This window comes from Anomalospiza imberbis, chromosome 5, assembly GCF_031753505.1.
Source record: "Anomalospiza imberbis isolate Cuckoo-Finch-1a 21T00152 chromosome 5, ASM3175350v1, whole genome shotgun sequence".
Lineage (NCBI taxonomy): Eukaryota > Metazoa > Chordata > Aves > Passeriformes > Viduidae > Anomalospiza > Anomalospiza imberbis.
In genome coordinates this window covers 65,810,437-65,825,648 of record NC_089685.1, presented here as the reverse complement: position 1 = coordinate 65,825,648, position 15,212 = coordinate 65,810,437, and the positions used below count along the sequence as shown (strand labels likewise).

General features: G+C 37.0%; 1 long non-coding RNA gene across 1 annotated transcript in view; it reads left to right on the top strand.

Annotated features, from left to right (window-relative positions):
• The window catches only part of LOC137475044 (uncharacterized), a 35,623-nt gene extending 23,906 nt beyond the window's left edge, over window positions 1–11,717 (top strand). Inside the window, exons 2-3 of the long non-coding RNA XR_010999658.1 lie at window positions 9,681–9,830; window positions 11,511–11,717. This is a non-coding gene — a long non-coding RNA (uncharacterized lncRNA). The remainder of the gene's footprint in view (window positions 1–9,680; window positions 9,831–11,510) is intronic.
• Window positions 11,718–15,212: the final 3,495 nt, after the last annotated feature.

Sequence of the window (15,212 nt, the reverse complement as noted above, 5' to 3'; positions counted from 1 at the left end):
GCTAAAATTAATGAATTTCTATACCAAGGAGTTCTGGTTTACATCATCTGACTGTACTGGGTATCTGGCAATTAATAGCTAGGTATTAATAATCAGAAGTGGAAAACTGGGGATCTGCATAAGTAATATAAGTGATTAGCTAAATGAAAGACAGCTCTGGCTAGTGCTGAATGAGAGTACAGGGTTGTGTACGTGTCCCTAATGGAGTTCTTGGAGGATGAGTTTTGTAATCAGTCTTAAATTTTTCAAGTGACTTACTTGGACACTGAAAAGGAGAGCAAGTTGATGAAATTTTCTCATGAGAAGAAAGAGAGCTGACTCAATTAGTTGATCACTGAATGACTAAGTCACTGTTTTTATATATCAGTTGAAAGGGAGCTGGAAAATCATAGGATGCATTTGGATTTGATTCTGCCCCACTATTTTATACCAATTAACACACGTGTTTAGGTTTTTGTGATCTAAACTGCAACAGTTAGGATTAGTGTCATAATATATCCTTTTATTTTGCCAAAAAGAACATTGCAGGTATGCAAAGGCATATCTTGAATACTTCGCATTACATGCAAATGAACCATGCAGTGCAGTCATATGAGGAAAAAAAAAAAAAAAAGCACAGGAAAGTGTTTTGGGAGAAATTACCCTGTGTGCATGATGGCAGGAAGCAAGGATTCTTCTGCAAATTAAGCTGACTACCTCAGATTTGACACAGTGCTGAATGGTTTGCAATGTGGGCTTGCACACCCCTGCAAACAAGAACATTTTTCCTGTAGAATCAATTTGTGAGAACAGATCAGAGAGAACTGCAGAGAAATGGTACAAAGGGGAGCCTGAGAGAAGAGTGGTGCAGATAAGGAGACAGAAGGAACCAAAATATCAAAAAGATGGAAGGGAGAGTAGTATAAAGATGAGCAGGGATAAGGGGTGCAGGAAGGAGGGGATGAAAAATAAGAGAGGGCATGAGGGAAGGCAGGCAGAGGAAGGTGGGTATTAATGCCAGTAGAAGCTTCTGAGAAAAGGCTCACGTGCACTGCAGTGGCAGAGGAAGATGCAGGATGGATGCACGTACTGGGGGGAGGGAGAGAGGCAGTGAATATTCTCAGCGGGAGCGGGGAGAGAGATAGATGGCAAACATACACAGAGGAGTGGAGGGGAGAAATAGTGGATGTACACAGCAGGGAGAGAGCAAGTGAGAGAGAGACACAGCAGATGCACACAGCAGGGGGGGAGAAAGGCATAGAATGAGGAGGGGGGGCAGCACAGGCAAAGTATCAAAAAACCTCAACAAAATTGAAAAATAAAAGAATAAGAAATAATAAATTTCTTGATTTGAACATTTATCATTATTTAACACAGGAAATCAAGAAGAGAATTTAAGAGAATTTGCATCAGTTGAAAATTGTAAGGACTTCAAATGTTATCAGTGTTTGGTTTGGAATAAGACTATGCTTGACTTAATGAATTCCTCTTTGCATTTGCAGTGAAGCAGATGTCTGCTTTCTGTGTCTGACAGGGGACCCAATCCATTGCTTTTTGACGTCAATAGGACCGGGGCTTTTTCAAGGGCGTGCATTTATCTTGTCAATGTAGTCTAACCAGCCAGCCTCGCTTCACTGCTCTGGTCTCACACAGGTGAGCAGGGTGGGTGGGCAGTGTCGTCACCTAAATTTTCCAAAATCTAACAGCTGTCACATGCTGCTCAGTTGTCTTATGCATGTTTGGGCACTGATCCCTGCTACTCAGAGCAGCAAGCACTTGAGGGGAGGTTGCTGTGATGTGCCTCTGTGTGGGGCTCATTGAGGTATCTGGCACCAGCCTGGTGCCACAGACAGGGCTAGCCCACCTTGATAAGTATAAAGTAGCATCAGTAAGAAACCAGTCAAACAGTGAAATAGGTAAAGGGGCAGTTTTTGGAGGATGTCTTTTTCTGTTACTGTATTAAATGATGTGTAACTTTTCCCAGATTCTGTGAGAAAAAACCAAGAGGCAACAATTTTTATGAGTGTAACATGAACTCCACTGGTGTGCATATGGAAAGAGCACTGCCACTGGAGTGACTTTGTTATTACACCTGTACACAGAGCTGCTTCTCTGTGACTGAGCTGGCAATTCAATGAAAAAAAAATGAAAAAAGGGATTCAAAGGGAGACACTTTTCATTCATGAGGAGACAGTGTGGGTACAGCAAAGGCATGAGGAACTGGAGGCTGAAGAAGCTGTTTCTTAAAAAAGCAAGATTTGCTCCAAAGGGGGGGGAGGGGGTGTCCCTGAGGAAGAAAAAAAGTGTGGATGAACATTTTGGTTCATTTTTGTGGGTGGAATCAAAGGAATGTACTCCAGTTGGGCATCAATATGGGCTGTTAGGAAAGTCTTTTTCTCCTTCAAATGGTTTATAGCCTCTAAAATGATTTATTGCCATTGCTGCAAGGAAGGCTCTACATAGTGCTGATAGCATGCTTTTGAAGGGAGAGGTACCAGTGTCCAAATTCAAGGGACAAAGAGAGTACAGCCAATGTATCCATGCAGGCACATACCTTTGATCAGAGAATGAAGATGTGAGGTTTATATATCTTCAGTGAAAAGCAGAATAGTGACTGGATTACTCTAAGGTGGAAATGTGGGAGAAGGCATGCTCAAAATCAATAACTGTTCTTATTCATATCACTGTTTTCCTCCCTTCTGAATTTTTACTCATTCTGAAAGCTCGCAGAGAAAAGATTTATTCAACTTTCATTTAACCTCTGCAATATGTTTGGTGGTTGATGCTGTCCTCCTACGGTGTAAGGAGCTTCATGGAGTGCTGTGCTCTCTGGCCAAGCAGACACAGCAAAAAGAGAGAGAGGGTGGGTGAAATGTGTGGGTTTCAAGAGAGAAGATACATATGTCAGAGGCTGATGTCAAAATGACAGTGTTGTAGATGATACTGAGAAACTAGGAAGTTCTAGAAGGGTCTGTTTGTCTTGTCCAGATTTGGAAGGATCTCACTGCGCATTTCCTTCTGCCACAGTGAAGTCCAATGTGATTTGATAAGCAATGTGGAAAAGCAAGGAAAGAGAGTCTCCCGCCAAAAAGATTCCTTGGATTTTTGTGAAGTGGAACCAGAAATAAATGTGGCATGGTGGGACTGATGCGTTCAATTAGATTTCAGTAAGTGTGAAGGGGCAGTTCAGAGGCAAGCTGGCTGTTCTGCTTCTCTGTGCAGTGGTACTTGCTCTGAGGGTCTCTTAGAGATCTTAGTGTGAGTGCTGTATGTATTAATTGCCTGTGAAAACACTTCCATCAGTCTTCTGCTAGCTTAGTGTGATGAGCTTATGCTCCTTTTTCTGAACTGGATGAATAGAAGGATTTTGCTTTGGCATTGCTGGAGTGGGGAAAGGTTCATTCTGAACTGCTGTCATGGCCATCCCCATCCTCAGAGGCTCTGTTCTTGGGCAACATCAGCTGAGGCTTCTCTCATTCTGAGCCCTCATGCTGTTTTGAATACAGCAGGGCATGGCTCAGTCACCTGAGTGAACAAAACCAGTGCTGATGACTAAGAGCTCTCTCTTGCACACTTTTGCAACCACATTTTCAGAGTGCTGTTGGGGTTGAGACAGAGGGAGGAGCACGCACCATTCCTGGGAACTCTGTGAAAAGCTGTCTGAAACTGATGGGAAGATGTGTCTTTAAACTTGGCCCAGAACACGTAGAAGACTAAATAATTGATTTTTGAACAGTAATAAAATAACTAGGATATTAATATTGTCTCTTTCTGCATTGGTAGAACAAGTTATGTCTCTCTTCTTAGATGCTTTAAATTTCTACATGGTTTTCAAATGTAAAAATCCTGTTAGTCCAGATGTTAGAGCAGGACTTGGAAAAAATCCCCCTTTGCATTCTGATAGTTCTGGTTTGTGACCAATGTTAGCCTGGGAAAGCAAGGGTTATCTTGGGCAGTTCAAGTGAGAAAAGATGAGCTCAATCTTATTATCAAAAATCCAACAACAACAACAACAAGACTAAAATACAGGGAATCAGTAAATGGTGGTGATTAAAAAAAAAAAAACCAAAAACCAAACTTAGATACAGCTTCAGCGAGCCTATTATAAAATCAAAAGCTTAGCTGATAGTATCAGATGGATGACAGCTGATAACTGTGAAGGGAATGCTGCCACTATATAGAACCCATGTGTGAATGCTGTGGGACAGCAGCACTGTTTGGCCTCAGGTGCCACAATTGCTCTGTAATTCTCTGATGAAATCTTTGCTTTTCAATAACTGTTAGTTTAGTTTCCTTAAGATATGCTTATATGTCAATAGCACAACATAGTGATTTGTGACATATATTCTCCTGCATATGTAAGTAACACCTCAAAACCCCTGAATCTTGTTTATGAAGTGATTGCTGTGAAGATGCCTCCACTGCTGTGGAGGCAGAAGCTTTAGTAATACCTATAAAATACTAAAACCTTTCTCTTTTTCATCATCTCTATTGAAATTAATTTTACAGAATATCAAATTAGGTGCTGTTTGTTTAAGTACTTGAACTGTAGGGGTTACATGCCAGATAAAGAAAAGTGTTTTGAATATAAAATAGTACAAAATTAAGTCATTTAAAAATGAGACTGAAAACTGTGAGAAAAGCTCAGTCCCCTTCAGCTCTGATTAATAACTGTGTGATACTTAAAGAGATAGGCTTGAATATTAATATGGTTGATGTGTCCTATCTTCAATCTATTCTCTAACAATTGGAATTAGGTGTAAAGCATAAATCACCTCTGCTTCTGTCATTTCATAAGAAATCCTGGGCATATTTGGGTTTAGAGGTTTTATTTTTTTTGAAGCATGTGTGTTGCTTGTTTTTACCTTCAACATTAGCAGTGTTGTGATTTAAATTATCCTTCTCATATTCAGAATGAAATTAGAGGACCTTATCTGGATGTTGATTGCAGTTTTGCTGATTTTTGTTCAAGACCAGGTAGTGTGCAGACATAGCATCTTTTTCCCTGTCAACAAGCAGAGTTAAAAAATATATAATTCTCACATATGATGAAAGACTGGATGGAAAGGACAGAGAGGAAGAAAGCAAAAAGTGAAATAGTAGGTAGGGTAAAGAGAGGAGTGTAATGCAGATGAATTTCTGTGGATTTATGCAGCACAAGCCAGGACTTAACACAGCAACGTGACAAAAATGTCAATTATGACCATTTCACTGCTATGGAACTGGAAGGAAAGGCCTGCTCAGCTCTTGATATATAGCAATATCTTGATTTCAGTTATGTTATTGACGTTGAATTTAATGTCATAATTACAAATGTATTAAAAAGAAAGAAAAAATGAAAAGTTTATACATGCTCTTTCAGACCTATCTCGCCATCGACATCTCACTTGACAGTTCAAAGCAGTTAGAATATACCATGCAATTTTTAAAGTATTTTTTACTTCATTATTAGTAAAGGTTTTCTTGGTCTAGATCTACATCAATTAGTGATACAATATGCACAAAAAGTGTCTAGTGACCTTATTTTAAAATACTGTTTTGGATATGTTTTTCCTCCCTACAATTAATAATATTTTTTACAGATTCTGAGAATATTTTTCTACCCTATTTTAATTTTTTTTCTCCATCTAGTCATTGTATTCAATATAAGAACTTTCCTTTCTAATGTTTTTGTTTCTAGGGGCTTGGCACATGAGGGCATGATGAGAGAGTTCAGTGCATCATCTTCTTTCTTTATTGTTTTTCTTGTGACAAATCTTTAACAGACTCTACAGAAAATCAGTGTATTTGGAAAAAAAATACACATCTTCTCCCCTTGGATTTTGTTTAGAAGATGGGTAAAATATTGACTTCCTGATATATGTTAAATAGGAAAAAAATATTTTTACACTCTTAGAAATGCATGTTGTCTATGTGAGCTGCATTAGACTGGAGTAGGATTGTAACAATAGTCTGTATTTAGTATTCCTCAATTAAAGTCTTACGCCATATTAATGCATATATTCAGTTCTGATAAATACTGCTTTCCTTATTTCCTAAATGTGCTTCCATTTAGGAAATGAGTTAAAAATAAATATGACAGTTACAGATAAGGTAAAACTCTGACTTTGGGCACTTTTGGAAGAGTATATGACAATAAAGCAATCTGTTATTTGAGAGAAATTCTTCCTACCCCTGTTAATTGTTACCTACTTGAGTCCTCTCTTGAAAGGTACTTATGATGGTCTGGGAAGAAAAAGAAAGGCCCCGTGCAATACATGGCTTTTCTGATGTCTTGTGGCATTCAACTCTTTGAACTAAATTTGTATAGCAAAAGCAAGTGGTTCTTTTCAAGAGGCTGAAAATGCATTACTAGATTCAAAAATTACTTTTTGTTTGTTTTTTGAGAAGAATTAGTCACTCATTTTTACTCTGTACTATGTGCATATTTATTTACTTATTTCTGCTGATGGACATCCTACCTTGAGAGACTCCTGACCAACTGTTAGGTCTCAAGCAGTCAGAGGGAAAGATATCATGTATTGTTTCCCTTTTTTCATCAGTCAGAGCAAATCAGTTTTCTAATTACAGGGTGAAAAGTTATAGAGTATAAGACAAGGAATGAGAATAAGTAAGTGAAAACCTGTTAATACGCCTTTCTACATCAGCAATAGGAATTGCATTTAAAATGTTCTGTGCAATATTGTATCAACTATACAAGAATGTTTGAGAGAATGTAGAAAAACCTGAGTATTGAAAACATTTTTAAAAGGCAAAAGCACAAAAGGCTGAAATTTCTTATCAAATTGTTGAATTTGGTAATTATGGTTAGCGTTTTTATTAATAACAGATTATTCAGTAAAACAGGAAGCTGAGGTGGTAAATTCCAAGTGTTTGAAAGAGTTCTTCCAGAAGGTTTCTGTGGCATAGTACTAAAAAAATATCAAGTTAATCAAATGTGGTATAGTAGGAAATAGTTAACAGGTCTTTTAAATCTAATTTCCTTTGAAATTCAGACTATTTGTTGAATTCTTTACAAATGGTCTTCAGAATAAAGTGAAGTCAGTGTACTTAAATGACTTTGTCTACAAGGGCGCAGGCTGAGAAGACTGGAACTTTGAAGAACAGAAGGGGTACATGTGTGGGAAGTACTCTGGTAGAGGTGAATACAAAGATGATTGCTGCCACGAGGACAGGCATGGTCCTATGGGGTGGTAGGCTTAGACAGGGGGAGAAAACGCCCCTAGCCCACAGCATTTCTTTTTTTCCTCTGTTCCACATAATTTAAACTGTGGAATGCACCTCTGCCATTTTTAGATGGTCTAAAGTACAAACTGATTTAGAAAGGGACTGGAAAATCAAGAGAGAACTGGCTAATGAATAGCTATTGAAGACAATTGTGTGGACACAACCTGTGACTTGTGAGATACTACCCTCATTAATTACTGACAGGTATTTTGCACATTCCTTGATGGTAGCAGCCATGAAGATGGACTGCATACTAGATGGGCTAATATTCTGATTCTGATCTGCAGTTGCATTTTACTAGATTTCCAATTTGAATATGAATATATGTAGACAAATCAACTCTTCTTCCAGAGCCTAACAAAGATCCAAAAATTACTTGCTGCAGTGTATCCCTGTAAATCACTCTGCATGAAGCATGGGTTGCTCTGTGGTTCATTGCCTGTGTTCTATGTGATAGAGGTGATAGTTTTACTAAATTGGGTGGGCACAATAAGATTAACAGCTGCTCTTGCTCTGGAAAATGCTCTAGGATGTGATGAGGAGGAATGTTTTTAAAAGGCAGCCTTTTCTGTATAAGGGGTGTTTATATTAAAGCTTCTGGTGGTGATTATACCTCCGTTCTGTTCTGCCTGGCTCCTGTTGATTGCATTACAGAATGACAATTGAACCTCTGGGTGCTTTATAATGTATATACTATTGGTGCATGACATGTGGTGGAAAGCAATATCCTTCTGCATCCCAGTTTTGGACTGAGGAAATAAATGCATTGTGCAGTTCTGAGTAATTACCTGTAGTCTGTTCATGAAGCTGTGTCTCTGCCATTTATTTGAGCATAAGCATATCTCTGGTTGCCTCCAAGACTTTGGCTTTTCTTTTAAAATTCTTTGGTGGAGGAATGCTTTCTCTCTTTCTTCAGGAGGTTAGTTGCTTGTCAACCTATTCAACTTGTCATTTCCTGAGAATAGAGATGGGGAGCAGTCAGAGAAGGAGCCTGCTATTGGGGGTCACCTGCACAGTGTGCTACAAAAAAAAAAGAAGGTTCACTTTATATTCATCATGTTATATTTTTAACTAAAAGGTTTTTTTGTCTTATTTGATTAAAATATTTTTTAAATTATTTGTTTAAATGTAAAACATAAAAATGTTATTCAGTCAATTCATATATAGCTCTAAGTACAACAGTATTTGAAAAAGTATTTCTTTTAAAATATAAGTATTATCTAGTTTAGAAACAGTAAAAAAAACTAATTTCTGACATATGGATCTGGCTTTTTGGAAAATACACCCAATTCTGATTGGTGAATTAATACTTCTGAAGAAGCTAAAATCTTAAGTAGTCAACTACTTAATATATATAGCAAGTAATAACCTGTCTGCTGCATATGACTTCAGAGCCAAAGGTTATGGTTTTGTGCAATTTTATCACCACAACATTTTGGTTTATACTCAAATTTTCAGCATAATCTTATATTTCATTGGCTTCTGGACTGGAAGTGGAACCTATGCCCACTTACATTCCTCAACGATGCTGGACCCCAGGACACTTGAATGCTATTGTGTGCTTGGGCATAATCAAGAAGTATCTGGAATGTACGGTGTTTCTGGCAAAGTCAGATATGTTTCTGGTTTAATAGATCTTAAATTCAACTTTTTTTTTGCCATAAGTGTGTGTTTTTGCAGAGTGGCCTACTTTTACTTGCAGAATGTTATAATTGTGTAAGGAGTCTCTTGTATTCCTTTCCTTTTGAAGAGAAAAAACAAAAATAAAAAAATAACCTGAAACCCAAAAGCAACTGAAGGTCTTGCATAATTCTTAATGGAAGAGTTTTGCTTTGATCTGAGATTAAAAAGGAAAATTGAAACAAAAGAATGGCCAGTTAATAGAATGTAGGATGTTTAGGCAAAATAAAGACATTTCATCCATGATGAAGAAGGGTGCCTACTGTCAGGCAAGCACAGTGTGAAAAAGGCATAATAACTAATAATGTATTTGTACCTGGGTTATTAGGATAAATCTGCAGATAAGGATATGTGTATAATGGAACCTTCAAAAGCTGCATATCTGATGTGATAAATGATTCAAAGTGCAACACATTAGATTAGATTTTAATGTTTGTAAAATGAATGAAACAATACATCTATATGCCAAAACCATATTATCATAAACATATTTGCCAAACTATAAGACATAAATTGCACTTAAATTTAGTAATCTATGATGGTATGCTTGAATGTATCTTTGTGATTAAATGTGAACAATTGCTCCTTTAAGGTAAAAGTCTGTGTATGTGTGATTAATCAGATTGAAATGACAGGGTGGACAGCTTATGCCATGCCTGGTTATCAGTGTGATTGATTTTAGTCAATGCTGCTGGATGAAAAAAAAACCTGTTAATAACTACAGCTGCAAAACTCCTGATGTCACTGATAGCACAAATCACTTCTCACACTCCTATTATCTGGCTCATTTGCAGATACGGAGCACACAAACCGATCCATTGGAACGCAGAATTATAACATACAGATTTATGCAAGAGGGATGACTTCAAAGTGCGTCGCATGAGCAGTGTAAGAAGCTGAAAATTGCTGCTGTTGTAGCTGTCATAGGCACGTTATTTTCTTTGGTATGTGTGGAGATTTTGCTGTCAGGCTTTTATCCTCCAGATTGTTTGTGCTGTACCTCTCTTCCTGCTTAAAATAGAAAATCAGTCACTGAACCTGGATGCTATTAAGTGTTCTTAGAATAGTTCTTAACTAAGTTGGCTGATTTGAACTTTCTGATGAAGGAACATTTGGTTGTTTATTGCAGGTTCTGAACAAACATGTTTTTACAGAATCAACTAATAAGATTACTAATTGCATTTCATCAACAGAATTGTTTATCATAAGTATATTCCTTTCATCTAATATTTATCCTTTTACTTGTGATTTTATTTTGAAAGATCTGGATTTTATCTGCATCAAACATTGTGTCTTATCTGCATTTTGCAGGGGTTAACAGGGAATGCTGATGTCTTATGTACTTCATAGGAGAAGGGAGTCAACAAATAGTCTCAAGTATTTGGTAGGATTGTTATCCTTAATCCAGCCCCTTACCCAGCCTTTCTCCCTTAGCTTTTCATATGCCATTCCCTACTGGCCTAAAGCAACACATTTGATATACCTCCAAATGTAAAAGTAATTTTGGGTTCTTATAATCCCTTGTACCCCCAGAATTCACAGACACATCTATTCTCAGGAGGCATATACAGTTATGGTCTAAAATGCTGGGGCTCTTAATTTTTTGAAATGATAAAATAATCCTTTGGTTTTTCAAGCTTCTCCCTTCTGCTCTGTAGACAAAAGTATTTATATGGAAAACCCCAGACTCACTAATGTGTATGCTATTTCATCACACTGCTGTTTAGTTCTGTCTGGTATTCTGCAGAAGACCAGTGTGCTCAACAGGGATACCAGTTAGCCCCAGCATTTCATGTATGTAAATGACAGGGGAAAGAATGTTCAATTCATGAAAGCAGAGATGATTCTCGCTTAGTTGGATATAAAAGCACTACTGTCATTATTATTTGTTCTTATTTCTCCAGAGGATCTGTGTCTTGATTAGGATTCTGTAATGGTAAATGCCTCTATCAATCACAGGAAGATCAAGTCCTTGTTGGAAGATATGCATATAAAGATACCCCATACAGCAGCATGCCTCGAAGGAGCTTGATGGTAATTTCATAGGTGCCAAATATATTAATGTGAGTTCAGGTAGACTGGTATGTTTCTGAAGTCTGAGATATTTCAAGATAAACCCTTCTATTTATTTATTTATATTAATTATTCCTGTGATTCTCCCAGGAATAACTGTGATGCAAAAACAAGGACTTGCCTGACTTTCAGATACGAGACTTTCTGAACTTTGAATATTGTCCTTTAATATGTTGAGTAAAGTTGTGTAGGAGTTCTGTATTAGGTGCTTTCATCAAAGGAATGAAAAACTGAATCCTTGTCACTAGTGCAGTTTACTTAGGAATTTACTGAGGATTTATCCCTTAATCTAAAGGTCACAACATTTTAAATAACATGCTTTTAATATTCAGAATGGACCCAATTGCCCTCTTAGCAGCTGATAACTTTGAAATGCTGTTAGCTACAGATACCCATACATTACCGTCCCTCATTTTCCTTTCACAGAAATAATGAAACTTGAACTTTACTACAAATATGCTTTTGTCTTTTGTTCAAGCAAAAGAGTAAGAGTTGACTATAAGCCTGCTCATGTGTGGTGTTCCTGAGTTCACTGCTTGATTTGTTTGCAGATATGGCAAACCACGAACATATGTTTAAAATACTGCCAGTTGTTTTGATGTGTAAGAAGAATCCCATCCATGAAGGAATCTGAACTAGGAGGATGAGACAGGAGTTCTTGGCTGCACTCTTTTGCTAACATCATTAAGCTCTTGCCATAAGATTGTATGAAGATGCACCACCCAAGGAATTTTAGATAAAATGTCACAGATTGACATTGAATACAGGGTATATATATGCACATCCATTCCATTTCACAGAGCATCCACTCTGTCTCCAGGCACAGCTGCAGGACTCTTCATAAATAAATAACCTCATGTAAGACAGATTATGTTCCTCAGATATCAATCACTGGTAAATATCGTGTTCCTACTTACAGTGTAAGAATACTAAATGGAAGCTCATGGAGATTTCAGATTGCTATTATATCTGCAGTCCTGGGGCTTACTGCTGAGAGTTATTGGATGTCTTTGCCTCTGAATGTGGGCTGAAAGCTGCAGTGGGATACTCATTCCTAGCTTGCCTCTCAGATTTTCAAATCAAGGTTAGTTGTACTTCCTAAAGCCCTGCCTCTAAATCACTGTAAATATTGCAAAAGGGTTCCAAACTTTGTCAGATGGGATCAGTGAGGGAACAAAAGTCCAAAGTCATCCTTTCCTGATTCCATATCTGGAAAAAGTTTTGGATCAAAGCCTTCTTAGTATTGTGTGATTACAGGGACTAAATGTAGTGGGGGAGATGGAGGGAAAAATGTCCAAGAAACACTTGGAGCGATGGAGAGCCTTCTAGTATCTGCACAATGAAAGGGCAGTTTTTTCATTCCCTTTCTTTTACTGGGCTCTTTTTCTGTCAGTGGCCAGATATTCCCCAATTCCAGCTGCAAATAATACATCTCTGCATGTACTGATATCAAGAAACAGGGTTGTTTAAACCCTGGATTCTTGACATCTTTCAGAGGTAGTGAGTTATTTCTTTGCAGTTTCTTTGAATGCTTCTCTCACCAGCCACTGCTGTCCACTGGCCAAAATAAAGGTGAGAGATTGTTTACAAATTCAGGAATTCTGTGTTGGAGACTGTCAGTGTTTAGAATGAAGCCACACTTGGGTGTTCTGAGGTGACTCTAAGTTTTTTTCAATGTGAGTGCAGCTGCTGTTTCATTCCTTATTAATTTTGGCTTATTTATAAATAATCCCAGACAAGTTTAAATATTTTCTTTTCATATTCTATTCCATTCTGTTTATTCTAACAGGGAAAAATATAGTTAGAATTTACAGAGTCCTCTCCCCCCCATTATTTACTATACCACAGATTAGCTTGTGATCATTTTTATTGAGCTCTAATGATAATGAAAAACTCAAAGCTTGCTAAATACTCTTTGTTTTTAATTGTTGGCTTTATTTATTGTTTTTATTAGGGAATATATAAAGATAAATGGATATTTGTTATAGTTTACCTTCTTAACATAATTTATCTTATTTTAAGATTGGATTACTTTAGTTCTGTACCATTCTCATTCACTAGCAAAAGGATGATCAAAATAGAGGAGCAGCCCAGCAGAACAGTATCAGCAGAGCCAAAACCACCTTGGCCAAAATGTGAGCTAAGAGGAGTACACAGCATTTCATTATTCTAGTTTAGTCCAGGTGCCCTGGAAGTATTCCTATGGACGATATTTAGCTGAGGTAACCAGCCTGGTAAGAGAGCCACTGCAGCTTACCATAGCCATCTTGAACCTTAGTGAGCTTTAACGTGGTACAGTAGGATTCAGGCTGACCAAAATTCAGATGTTTGTCAAGGGATGATTGTTTTCAACTGGCATATAACAAGTAGGACTTTTTCCTAAAGTTGTTTTTTTTTTTTTTTTTTTTTTAATTTCTGTTTTCTGTTAAAGCTAGAAAAAAATTAATTTCAATGTGCCTCTTTATTTGTAATTTTTGTGGTAATGCTCTACTTCATACAACATCATGGTTAGTACACCATGGGCTTCATAACACAGCCTCCTGAATTTTCCAAGATTGCTTCAGTGTAGGGGAAAGCTTGTTATTTTGTGTTTAGTTTCTATTACAGAATAAATAATTTCCAGATAAAAAGTGATTTTGCTTTCCACAGAAAGGCACAGTGTTTTCAAATGTAGAAAGCAGAAGCTTGTTTTTACTGCTTCTATGAAAGAGTCACTAGGAGAAAACCGTTTATGAATTGCGAAAGGGAGGTAGAGACTTTTTAGAGGTGTATTCAGCCAATTTTGATTCTCTTAAATTATCCTAGGTATTTTCAAGCATTCTTCTTCAGTGGATTCATATTTCAGACAGTATTTCTGACAATCTATTTTATGCTTCACTGACCACAGGGTTTGAAATTCTAGTTCATATTGGCACAGTAGTGTCAAATTTGTAGTGATAAATGGATAACTTTTTTTTAATTTTAAATAGGTCCCTGTTGTTTAATTTGAGATCTGTAATTTTTTTTTCGGTTCATTACTTCTGCTATTTTTCTGTCTAGGAAAAAGTGATTAAAAGAGACAGAGGGATCAAGGTGCTTTAGACTTGTCCATGTGAAGGAATGGATTGTCCAAGAGAGAGAAAATGTACTCATTCTGTCTATTCATTTTGCTTTAACAGAATTACTGTTATAGTTTTCTGAATTTATTCTTTTTTAGTGAACCAACACTGCTACTCTTGGGAATCTGTTGAAAATTTGCAACCCAGGATTCATTATTGTGTAGTATACTTGCTAATGTTATTTTCATAAGCAGAGATCTTTTATTTAGGTGTATTATGAATTAAATTTCTTGACTTTCAAAAGTGTAGTAGTGCTGCTAAATTATAACCTCCTCATACTTAAAATGATACTACCTCCTGTCATTATTTAAGTATGTTCCACTACCTATTAGTAAGGAGGACAAAGCTGAAGAGGAAATTATGCACTGAGAAAATACTTCTATTTTAGCATGTTCTGTATTATTCTTTATCAGTTTTATAAAACACCATATCTTTTCAAAAACAGGCCCTGAATCTCAAGTTAGTCAGGTTGTTTTCCTTAATCTACAGAAATTTGCATTTTATATTAGTCATGTAACATAATTCTGACCCATGTCCTTAAGATTGTGTAGAATTTTTTTTCATAGTTTTTGGTGGGAAATATTCCTAGATTTTCATATGTTAAAATATCTGGGAGAGTCCTTTTTTATATATAGACTGCAATTAAATAGAGAGGAAACAGAGTGGGATTGTAATAGGTCAAGAGGCAAAGAAAGGAGTTACCTACCTGTGGTCAAGGAATGGCTTGAGAGAGCTGAACAGTACTTTGTTATATCTGAAGACAATACAGAAAAGCAGCTATTCCTTAAAGTGGAATAAAGAGCTTGCTTCTTTGCGCCTTTATTTGGGTCTTTGACTTGTATTTTCTTATGTGTATTACATTTCCTTGTGTATATTTTGTGTTGTAAGCTATTCAAGTTCCAGCTTTTTGTGTGTATCAAACTTATATTTTCACCAGGAAAATCTATTTGGTGTGTATTTTTGATTGCCATTGGAATGCCAGGAAGCCATGACAGTGAATCATAGGATCATAGACTATCCTGAGTTGGAAGGGACTCATGGATCAACTCCTGACTCCGCATGGGGCAACCTAAAAGTTTAACCTAATATCTAAGAGTGTTCAAACACTACTTGAACACTGACAGGCTTGGTGCCATGACTTCACTGGTGAGCTTG